The sequence below is a fragment of the Sciurus carolinensis genome, chromosome 9 (genome assembly GCF_902686445.1).
Source record: "Sciurus carolinensis chromosome 9, mSciCar1.2, whole genome shotgun sequence".
In the NCBI taxonomy this organism is placed as follows: Eukaryota; Metazoa; Chordata; class Mammalia; order Rodentia; family Sciuridae; genus Sciurus; species Sciurus carolinensis.
Window position 1 is genome coordinate 139,883,250 of NC_062221.1, and position 12,212 is coordinate 139,895,461.

A 12,212-nucleotide genomic window follows, 5' to 3' on the forward strand; every position below is an offset into this window, starting at 1 on the left:
AGATGAAATAAAATCCTTCCATGATAAACAAAAGTTAAAAGAATTTACAAATAGAAAGCCTGCGCTACAGAATGTTCTCAACAAAATATTCCATGAGGAGGAAATGAAAAACAACAATGCAGGTCAGCAAAGGGAGGAACTACCTTAGAGAAAAACCACTCAAAGGAGAAACCAAGCCAACTTAAAAACCAAAAATAAGCCAAATGACTGGGAATACAAATCATATCTCAATAATAACCCTGAATGTTAATGGCCTACACTCATCAATCAAAAGACATAGACTGGCAGAATGGATTAAAAAGAAAGACCCAACAATATGCTGCCTGCAAGAAACTCATCTCATAGAAAAAGACATCCACAGACTAAAGGTGAAAGGATGGGAAAAAACCTACCATGTGCATGGACTCAGTAAAAAAGCAGGGGTTTCCATCCTTATATCAGATAAAGTGGACTTCAAGCCAAAGTTAGTCAGAAGGGATAAAGAAGGACATTTCATACTGCTTAAGGGAACCATAAATCAGGAAGACATAACGATAGTAAATATTCATGCCCCAAACAATGGTGCATCCCTGTACATCAAATAAATCCTTCTCAATTTCAGGAATCAAATAGACCACAATACAATAATTCTGGGTGACTTTAACACACTGCTATCACCACTAGATAGAGCTTCCAAACAAAATCCTACCAAAGAAACCATAGAACTCAATAACACAATCAATAACCTAGACTTAATAGACATATATAGAATATTCCATCCATCAAGGAGTGGATTCACTTTCTTCTCAGCAGCACATGGAACCTTCTCAAAAATAGACCATATGTTATGCCACAAAGCAGTCCTTAGGAAATTCAAAAAAATAGAGATACTGCCTTGTGTTCTATCAGATCATAATGGACTGAGAGTAGAAATCAATGATAAAATAAAAAACAGAAATTACTCCAACACCTGGAGACTAAATAATATGCTATTGAATGAAACATGGATAACAGAAAACATCAGGGAGGAGATAAAAAAATTCTTAGAGGTCAATGAGAATGATGATACAACATATCAAAATCTCTATGACACTATGAAAGTGGTACTAAGAGGAAAATTCATTGCATGGAGCGCATTCCAGAAAAGAATGAAAAGTCAACAACTAAATGACCTAACATTACAGGTCAAAGCCCTAGAAAAAGAAGAACAGAATAACAGCAAAAGTAGTAGACAGAAAGTAATTAAAATCAGAGCTGAAATCAATGAAATTGAAACAAAAGAAACAATTCAAAAAATTGACAAAACAAAAAGTTGGTTCTTTGAGAAAGTAAACAAAATAGACAAACCCTTAGCCACACTAACAAAGAGAAGGAGAGAGAAGACTCAAATTACTAGAATTCGTGATGAAAAAGGAAATATCACGACAGACACCACTGGGATACAGAACATAATGAGAAGCTACTTTGAAAATCTGTATTGCAACAAAATAGAAACTACTGAAGACATTGACGAATTTCTAGAGACCTATGCTCCTCCCAAACTGAACCAGGAGAACATACACAATTTAAACAGATCAATATCAAGCAATGAAATAGAAGAAGCCATTAAAAACCTACCATCCAAGAAAAGCCCAGGATCAGATGGATTTTCAGCTGAGTTCTACAAGACCTTCAAAGAAGAACTCATTCCAATACTTCTCAAAGTATTCCAGGAAATGGAAAAGGAGGGTACCCCACCAAACTCATTCTATGAAGCTAATATCACCCTCATACCCAAACCAGGCAAAGACACATCAAGGAAGGAAAATTTTAGACCTATATCCTTGATGAATATAGATGCAAAGATCCTTAACAAAATATTGGCAAACCATATCCAAAAGAATATTAAGAAAATCATGCACCACGATCAAGTGGGGTTCATCCCTGGAATGCAAGGATGGTTTAACATCCGTAAATCAATAAATGTAATCCATCATGTCAATAGGCTTAAGGATAAGAATCATATGGTTATTTCAATTGACGCAGAAAAAGCATTTGACAAAATATAACACCACTTCATGCTCAAAACACTAGAAAAAATAGGGATAGTAGGAATATACCTGAACATTGTAAAGGCTATTTATGCTAAGCCCACAGCCAACATCATTCTTAATGGAGAAAAACTGAAACCATTCCCTTTAAAAATGGCAAGACAGGGATGTCCTCTTTCACCACTTCTATTCAACATTGTCCTCAAAACCAATACTATCCAGAGCAATTAGACAGACTAAAGAAATTAAAGGGATACGAATAGGAAAAGAGGAACTCAAGCTGTCACTATTTGCAGATGACATGATTTTCTATTTAGAGGATCCAAAAAACTCCTCCAGAAAACTTCTAGCCCTCATCAATGAATTCAGCAAAATAGCAGGCTATAAAATCAACACGCATAAATCTAAAGCATTTTTATACACAAGCGATGAAACATCTGAAAGGGAAATGAGGAAAACCATTCCATTCACAATAGCCTCAAAAAAAAAAAATACTTGGGAATCAATCTAACCAAAGAGGTAAAAGATCTCTACAGTGAAAACTACAAAACATTGAAGAAAGAAATTGAGGAAGACCTTAGAAGATGGAAAGATCTCCCATGTTCTTGGATAGGCAGAATTAATATTGTCAAAATGACCATACTACCAAAAGTTCTATACAGATTCAATGCAATTCCAATTAAAATCCCAATGATGTACATTACAGAAATAGAGCAAGCAATCATGAAATTCATCTGGAAGAAGTAAAGACCTAGAACAGTCAAAGCAATCCTGGGCAGGAAGAGTGATGCAGGAGGTATCACAATACCAGACCTTAAACTCTACTATAGTGCAATAGTAACAAAAACAGCATGGTACTGGCACCAAAATAGACAGGTAGACCAATGGTACAGGATAGAAGACACAGAGACATATCCACATAAGTACAGTAACCTCATACTAGACAAGGGTGCCAAAAACTTACAATGGAGAAAAGATAGCCTGTTCAACAAATGATGCTGGGAAAACTGGAAATCCATATGCAGTAAAATGAAATTAAACCCCTATCTCTCACCCTGTACAAAACTCAACTCAAAAGGGATCAAGGATTTAGGAATTAGACCTGAAATCCTTCACCAAATAGAAGAAAAAGTAGGCCTGAATCTCCAACATGTTGGCTTAGGACCAGACTTCCTTAATGAGATCCCCATAGCACAAGAAATAAAAGCAAGAATCAATAGATGGAATAGATTCAAACTAAAAAGTTTTTTTCTCAGCACAGGAAACAATCAGCAATGTGAAAAGAGAGCCCACAGAGTGGGAGAAAATCTTTTCCGCACACACTTCAGACAGAGCACTCATCTCCAAAGTTTATAAAGAACTTAAAAAACTTTACACCCAAAATACAAAGAACCCAATCAATAAATGGGCTAAGGAAATGGGTAGATACTTCACAGAAGAAGATATACAGGTGGTCAACAAATATAGGAAAAAATGTTCATCATCCCTAGTAATTAGAGAAATGCAAATTAAAACCACCCTCAGATTTCATCTAACTCCAATTAGAATGGCTATTATGAAGAACGCAAGCAATAATAAGTGTTAGCATGGATGTGGGGAAAAGGTACACTTATACATTGCTGGTGGAGTTGCAAATTGGTGCAGTCACTCTGGAAGCAGTATGGAGATTCCTCAGAGAACTTGGAATGGACCCACCATTTGACCAGTTATCCCACTCCTTGGTTTATACCCAAAGGGCTTAAAATCAGCATACTACAGTGATGCAGCCACATCAATGTTCATAGCAGCTCAATTCACAATAGCTAGATTGTGGAACCAAAGTAGATGCCCTTCAGTTGATGAATGAATAAAGAAACTGTGGTATATATACACAATGGTATATTACTCAGCCATAAAGAAGAATGAAATTATGACATTTGCTGGTAAATGGATGAAGTTGGAAAATATCATGCTAAGTGAAATAAGCCAAGTCCAAAAAACCAAAGGTCGAATGTTTTCTCTGATAAGTGCATGACAATGTATAATAATGTGGGGTAGTGGGGGGAAGTAAAGAATGAAGTAACTTTGGAGGGTATAGAGGAAAAGGGAGTGTGAGGGGGTGGGGATGGAAAATCAGTAGAATTAAACAGTATTACCCTATATATGTATGATTACATGAATGGTGTGAATATACATTATGTACAACCATAGAAATGAAAAGTTGTACCCATTTGTGTACAATGAATCAAAATGTGTCTGTAAAAATAAAAAATATTTTTAAAAAAAGATAATGCACCTTGATCAAATGAGTTCACTAGGGATGCAAAGTTGGTTCAATATACGGAAATCAATAAATGTAATTCATCACATCAACAGACTTAAAGACATGAATCACATGGTCATATCAATAGATGCAGAAAAAGCATTTGACAAAATATAAATCCATTCATGTTCTAAACACTAGAAAAAGTAGGGATAGTAGGAACATGCCTCAACATTGTAAAGGCTGTCTATGCTAAGCCCACGGCCAGCTTCATTCTAATGGAGAAAAACTGAAAGCATTTCCTCTAAGAGCTGGAACAAGACAGGGATGCCCTCTTTTACCACTTCTATTCAACATTGTCCTTGAAACTCTAGCCAGAGCATCAGACAGAAGAAATTAAAGGGATATGAATAGAAAAAGAACTCAAACTATCCCTGTTTGCCAATGACATGATTTGATATTTAGAAAACCCAAAAACCCTTCACCAGAAAACATCTAGAACTCATAAATAAATTAGCAAAGTAACAGGATATAAAATTAACAATGATAAATCAATTGCGTTCCTATACACCAGTGATGAATTAGCTGAAAGAGAAATTAGGAAAACTACCCAACTCACAATGCCTCAGAAAATACTTGGGAATCAATCTAACAAAAGAGGCGAAGACCTCTACAATAAAATCAATAGAACACTAAGGAAAGAAATTAAAGAAGATCTTAGGAGATGGAAAGATCTCCCTTGCTCTTGGAAAAGCAGAATTAATGTCATCAAAATGGCCATACTAGCAAAAGTGTTACGCAGTCTTACTGCAATTCCTATTAAGGTTCCAATGATGTTCTTCAGAGGAATATAAAAGGCAGTCATGAAATTCTTTTGGAAAAATAAGAGGCCCAGAATAGTCAAAGCAATCCTCAGTGAGAAAAGTGAGCAGGAGGCACATCACTATACCAGACCTTAAATTATACTACAGAGCCACAGTAACAAAACCAGCATGGTATCGGCACCAAAGCAGGAATGAAGACCAATGCAACGGAAGATACAGAAACAAATTCAGAGAAATACAGTTATACTAGACAAAGGTGCCAAAAACATACATTGGAAAAAAAGACAGCCTCTTCGACAAATGGTGCTGGTAAAACTGGAAATTAGACCCCTATCTCCTAACCTGCACAAAAATCAACTCTAAGTGGATCAAGGACTTAGGCACTAAACAGAGACCCCGTGAGTACTAGAAGAAAACATAGGTCATAATCTTTATCATGTTGACTGTTAGTTAGATGTTTGGGGCAGTTTTGGTTCATCGATAACTCCCAGAAAAAATGCTCCGCAGATACAGGTCCCACACGAGGAACTTTTATTCTATGCGGACAAAACGTGCCCGCTTGGGGAAAAGGGGAAAGGGAAAGAAGATGGCGCAGGGTTTCTTGTCAGATATTGGAATTTCGCGGGCTGGGAGGAACCAATCGCGGAGGAGAATTATTACAGACTGACTGATGGACCAATGACATATTGGAACGTAATGTGGGAGGCAGGAAGGTTATGGCGATGTAAGCCGGAAATTCCTGTAACGGGAGAAGCGGGCATAACGGCAGATTGACAGGTGGTTTGGGAGGCTGGGTTCGTGTAGCGGGAGAGAAAGGTTGTTTTATACCTAACATTGACTTTGGAAGAAAATTATTCAATAAGGTGCAAGAAGTAAAATCAAGAAGCTCAATTCACAATAACCAAGCTATGAAGCCAACATAGGTGACCTTCAAGAGATGAATGGATAAAGTAAATGTGGTGTATATACACAATGGAATATTACTCAGCCATAAAAAAGAATGACTTTATGACATTTGCCGGTAAATGGAAGGAACTGGAGACTATCAGGCTAAGTGAAATAAGCTAATCCCTAAAAAAACCAAAGGATGAATGTTCTCTCTGGTATGTGGATGCTAACACATAACAAGAGTGGAAAGGGAAGTATAAAAGTTCATTGAATTGGACAAAGGAAGGGAGGGAGGATGGGAATAGGAAAGACAGTGGAATGAACTGGACACTTCCCTTTGCTCACATGTGGATGCGTGACCAGTGTAACTCCACATCGCCTACGACCACAGACTGGGAAGGCGTACTCCATGTACTCAGGATGCACTCCACTGTACGCGCGAAGAACGAAACGTAAACAGAAGAAAGAAAAACCCAGCCCACGGCCCGGACACGGCTGCCCACGCAGGAAGAGCAGCCCCAGTGTGGTGGCAGGAAGGACAGAAAGCAGCAAGCCTGGCCACGACCTGCCCGCCGGCCTGGGCCAGGGAGAGGAGGCACTGCGAGGCCCATGTCGGCAGCCAGGGGGCGCCAGCACCTCGCCCTGTTGGACGGGCTTGGAGTCCAGGGAGGCGGGTCTGCAGAGCCTGCTACGCGGTATTGTGGAGCGTCAGTCGGAGACACCGCGGCCCTCCCAGGCGAGAACCTGCCCAGGCTGGCCACAGGCCGGCGGCCCAGAGAAACACAGCGTCCAGGGAGTGGGGAGCGAGTGCCGGGCGGGGCCGCGCCTGCCCTTCAGATGGTGGCAGCTTCCTCAGGGGACGTAGAGCCCACCCAGGCGATGGCCTCCTGCCAACCCCACAGAGACACGGAAACGCCGTGGTCACCGGGACCGTCAGAGGGGCCCCAAGCTCGCGTTCTGGCCCCGAGCCGCTGGGGCGCGTCCCTGGTGGAGGCGGGTCGCTGGATGGGCAGTGCCCTGGGAGAGGACGCAGACCGCAGGCGTGCACCACCGTCAGCAGGGCGCCCTCGCCAGCGTGGCCCACAGCCCGCCTCCTGCTACTTGAACTGCAGAGAGATGCGGGCGCCCGGGCCTCTTGTTCTGTGGCACCCGTGAGCGGAGCCAGCCTGTCCCCTGAGGTGACAGCAGTGCGGGTATCAGGGTGCTCGCCTGCTGTTCCCCACGTCCTGCAGCCGCCCAGGCGGGTCTTACAGAGAAAAGAGGGCTGCGCGGCTCATCATGAGACTGAAGGCCTCAGCAGGGCGCCAGGCTGGCGCAGTCCCGCTGCCGTGGGTCCGGCTGCTGTCACGCCTCGGCAGGCGGCCCTGTGGCGGAGCGTGCGCGATAGGCCGCGGGGGAGGGCCGGCTCTCAGGCCCCGCCGCCCTCACGGCACTGCAGTGACCCACGCAGGCCACACGCAGACCACCCGGGGTGAGGTCAGAGGCCCTGTGCAGTCAGCTGGCCTCGGGCCACCCGGGCAGGGCTGCAGGGCTCCACCAAGTCACTGGCTCCTGCGCAGACAGCCTTGCAGGCCCTTCCCGCGACCCCACCTCACAGACTTTGACAAACGTAAAATGAACGCGAAGGCCGAGGAGCTAGTGACCAGGACGGCCAGAAGCAGGAGGCACAGGGCCAGCTCCAAATCAGAATCAGAAGAACGACAGAAGCAACAGCCCCGGGGAACCTGGCGCAGGGTCCAGACCCAAAGGGCAGAGCGAGGAGCGAGCCGGGAGCTGCAGACCCACCAGGTTCTCATCCGTGAAAAGATCTCTCAAATGGCTCGAGATAAAACCCAAGAGGTGACCACTGCACATCTAAGGACCCTCACAGTGATGACTCGCAGGGGCAGCTGGGCGGGCACCGTGGGCAGCAGCCGCTCTCCTGTCCAGCAAGGGCCTCGCCCCGCTCTGTGGGCCGCCCGGGAACCCTGTTCCCATTTCCAGCAGTCCACCCAGAGGAAGGGAGGCCATCTGCGGGCAGGCTGGCCGTGGGCAGTGGGAGAGCCAATGTGGCAGCCAGGTGCTAGGGACCAAGGGGACGAAGAGCCCCTCCTGGCTCCTGTGTGGCCAGCATGGTGGCCTGACCAGCAGGGCAGGTAGCGACAGGTGACCTAAAGGTGCTGGTCACACTGAGCCAAGGACGGGCAAGCGCCTCCAAGTGCAGGGCAGATGCTGCACAGAGGCCGGGCAGCTGCTCACGCCCTCCCTGCCCTGGTGCTGGACTTGGGCAGCATGGCAGGCCCCTGTCCTGTGCGCCCTGCACGGGCCTGCATGGACATCACTGAAACCAGGGGAGGAGTGACACTGGACGCAGCAGAGAGAGGAGCCCGGGAGCCCAGGGGTCTCTGCTGGCCACAGCCAGGGGCTGGGACACGTCTGGTCAGCCTGCAGAGGATGTGGGTAGAAACGTCCCCGGGGGCGGGGGGGGGGGGCTGAAGAGCGCGGGGTCAGAGCCGGGTCAAGCGGGCCGACTCCCCGCCGGCTGCGGAAGTTTCTCAGGGAATTAAAGCACCTAGTGGTTGACCAAGGATCCATGCTTTCAAACAGCCACGGAAACACAGGACAGCAACTCAGCGGGCGGCCCGTGCTTCTCTCGGCAGGCCCAATCCTACCGTGAGGCGACCCCGGCCTGCCCACCAGAGTCTGCAGGTCCTGTGCGCACCACTCAGCTCCTGGTCACACTCGCGGTTGACCGGAGGGCTGAACTCCAGCAGGGATTAGCCCGAGACAGACCTCATAACCGTTCTCCAAGTTCCAGGGCCCGGCGAGGCCTCTTCCTCAAACCCGCAGCCCTGGCAGAGCCCAGAGGTCACTTGGTCCTCGAGGGCCTTGGCTGACCTGGCAAACTTAACTCGGCCTTGAACAGCTTTGCTGGAGGAAGGGACAGAAATCAAGGCTGAGAGCCACCCTCCTGGAGGGTCCTGGGGACTCTCCTCAAGCTAAAGGCTGCAAGGGTTTCCTGTTCAGGAAGGGCCAGCCGATCACCCCTGCCCACGTGGCCTTGGCACTGAGACTGCCAGGCACAGGCTGCCCCTCCAGCTCACACGCCCAGGCTGCGGTGGTCGGCGGGCCCAGCTCCCTGAGCACATCCGTCACCTCCTGCTGAGGCCTCTGGACACACGGACCATTTCTCAGCTCAGAGCAGCGAAGCACAGGAGAAAACAGACCAGGAGTGAGGAATGGCAGAAACAGAAAAGGACCAGGGCTTCAGCGCTGAGCCTAGAACAGACGGACTCGGATCCTTGGAGGACAGAACGCCGGCTAGCAGTGCAGTCCAGGGACCAGAAACGTTTATTGTACAGAACAGACAAGCCATGCGGGAGCTGGCGAGTGGGGGCAGAGGGACAGCAGAAGGGAGTCCGGGAGGAGGACACGGGGCGCCAGCCTGGGCCAGGGAGAGGGAAGGAGGCGCAGAGCGCCCTGCTGTGGTGCGGTCACCCTGCACATAGATCAGTCAAGGTCCCCAAGCCCAAGCCCCTCCCAGCTCCTCCCATTTGTCCTGCAGGCAGGTCTCCAAGGGGACACTGCTGACAGCCCTGCTGACAGCCACTCCCCCGGGCTTGGGCAGACCAGCAACTGTAGGCCAGGAGCGGGAGGGCAGGGGACAGCCAGCCAGCACTGCAGGCCTGCATGGGGAGCGGCCACAGGGCTCAGCCCAGCTTCCAAGAGTGAGGGGCTCCAGGGAGAAAAAATTCCCAGGTGGGCCAGGTGCTGACCATCTCCTGGAAGTCAGCTTTGGCCCAGGATAACTCTGGAGGGGGCCTGAACCCATTGGCCTGGGGACACGGCCGGTCAGCAGCAGGACTTCTGACCCAAGGAGACACGGCAGCAGGCCGGGCGGGAGCAGGCGGGGCGGCAGAGCAGGGACACACAGGAGGCCGCACTGCAGCAGCTGGGCTGACAGCAGGAGGCAGAGCAGGAGCTGGGCACGCAGCAGGCGGGCCTGCACACGGGGCGGCAGAGCAGGGACACGCAGGGGCAGGGCCTGTAGCAGCACACGGGCTTGCAGCAGAGGGACACGCAGCAGGACGGCTGGCAGGGGGAGCAGCTGCAGCAGGAGGGCTCACAGCTAGACTGCTGGCAGCAGGAGGAGGAAGGCCCAGAGCAGACGGGCACACAGCACACGGGCTTGCAGCACACGGGCTGGCAGCAGAGGGGCACGCAGCAGGACGGCTGGCAGGGGGAGCAGCTGCAGCAGTCAGGCTGGCAGCCAGACTGCTGGCAGCAGGGGCTGGAGGCACAGCTGAGTGGGGAGCAGACGAGGGTGAGGCAGGGGGCCGGGGCGCAGCAGCTGGGGGCGCAGCAGGGGGGGCTCGCAGCAGCTCTCTGGGCAGTCGTCCACCTGCCAGGAGGGGTCGGGGCCAGAATCGCAGGAACCGGGCTGGCAGACGCAGCTGCCGTAGCTCAGGTTGCTGGAGCAGACGGACATGGTGGAGGCGGCCATGGCGGTGCTGGCGGGAGGAGGTGTGGGAGGGTGTGAGTGTGAGTGTGAGTGTGAGTGGGTGTGAGTGTGAGTGAGGAGCTGGTGGCGGACCTTTTATGGCCCCGGCTGTTTTCCTGCTGAGTTGCAGGGCCGCCTGCGCAGGCCCCTCATTAGTGCGGCTGCTGCTGACGTGTGTTGGTGCCCGGGGCTGTTTCTCTGCCATCCTGGTTTTGGTCCCGGGTCCTGAGCAGCCCTGGGGCCGCCGGGCTCAGCTTGGAGGCGAGCGGTCTGGGGGCTCTGGGCCCGTCCATCCTGGGTGGGACGGACCCACGTTTAAATCACGGTGAGCACTTGAAAGCAGGCCTCTGAAGGAAAGCCTGCGGGTCTCACAGAAGGATCCCAGCGCAGGGGCTCAGCGCAGGCTGTGTCCCCGCCACGCCCGAGCCCGGGCAGCAGGGTGCCGGGTCCGGCTCTGTCCCCTCGCCCTGGTGCGCTCGGTCGGGCTGGGTACAGAACTCTGCTTCTGAAGAGCGTCTCCTCAGACACGAAGGCGCACCGCTGCCCGTGGTGTCCAGCGTTGCCGAGGACAGCCGGGGCCGGTGGCTTGTCACTTCCTTGTGGTGGCTTCTCAGCTTCTCAGGAGGGCTTGGCCTTCCTCCGCCTTCTGGAATGTCACGTGTTGGTCTCCAGCTCGTTTGCTTTCACTTTCTGAGGGTGGAACTCGCTGCACCTGTCAACACGTCCACTCCTCTCAGGAAAGATTCTTGCACTATTTTAAAGATCCTTTCCTCATTTTTAAATTTTTGGGTCGAGACGTTGAGCTCGGGGCGCTCGCCCACGGAGCCGCACCCCCGCCCTGTTCTGTGCTTTATGAGACCGGGTCTCGCCAGTTGCTGGCGCCTCGCGGTGCCTAGGTCGGCTCTTCAGTTGACATCTCTTTGCAACTTTTTCATTTTCAGAAATTGATTCTGTTTCTTTGTCACAGTGGCTTGACTCTGTCCTGTGACATGAACACACAGTGCCCTGACTCCCGTGGTGTCACCGAGATCGTACGAGGTCTGCCTATGTCTTCGGGCACTGGCTCCCCTGGACGCCGGTCGCTGCTCTTCCATTTCCTGAGTGGAAGACGCAGGTATCGGCCTCCTGTGCCCTGGGGCTGCTCGGCGGACCACCAGCTGTTTTCACCCTGAGACGCACCCAGGACCGGAACCCCCACGTCTGGTGTTCACCTGATTTTGACTCCATTTTCTCATAGCTCTTCGCACGTCCTTTGAGAGATGTCCTCGTGGGAAGGCCGAGAGCTCCATCCACCCTCGGCCACCAGGAAGGAACTCTGTCCCCGGAGGAAGGGACGGAGAATCGTGACTGGCACTGTGGGATGTGGGCGGGGTCTTACCCCTCAACGTGCCCAGCCGCCTGGTTGCTTTTCAGAGTCAACCCTGCCTCACGTGTGGCAGGGGAGCCGGTTTTCCAGATGCAAAAATGCCCAGAGAAGTTGGCTAATCTGCAAAACCTGCGACCCCACAAACGCAGGCTGGCTACTCTCAGGGCCAGGCTGGTCTGACGTCCCCCACCCGCTCCCTCAGGATGGGCTCCCGAGAGGCCCAGCTGTGTGAGCAGCGTTCGGGCTGGACGGGGTCCTGGGGCCGGTGGGGCCGGGGAGCCGCCCGGTTCTGGAGCAAGCTGTGGGGCGTGGTGACCAGTCGCCTTCCATCCTGATACCTGTGGTTTTACCCACAACCCTCTTGGTCAGGCAACCCGACCAAGTCTTGGTGGCCCTCTGTGGG

At 50.4% G+C, this 12,212-nt stretch overlaps 1 pseudogene; it reads right to left on the reverse strand.

Annotated features, from left to right (window-relative positions):
- Positions 1–9,794: 9,794 nt before the first annotated feature.
- Positions 9,795–10,446, reverse strand: LOC124992636 (keratin-associated protein 10-12-like; annotated as a pseudogene).
- Positions 10,447–12,212: the final 1,766 nt, after the last annotated feature.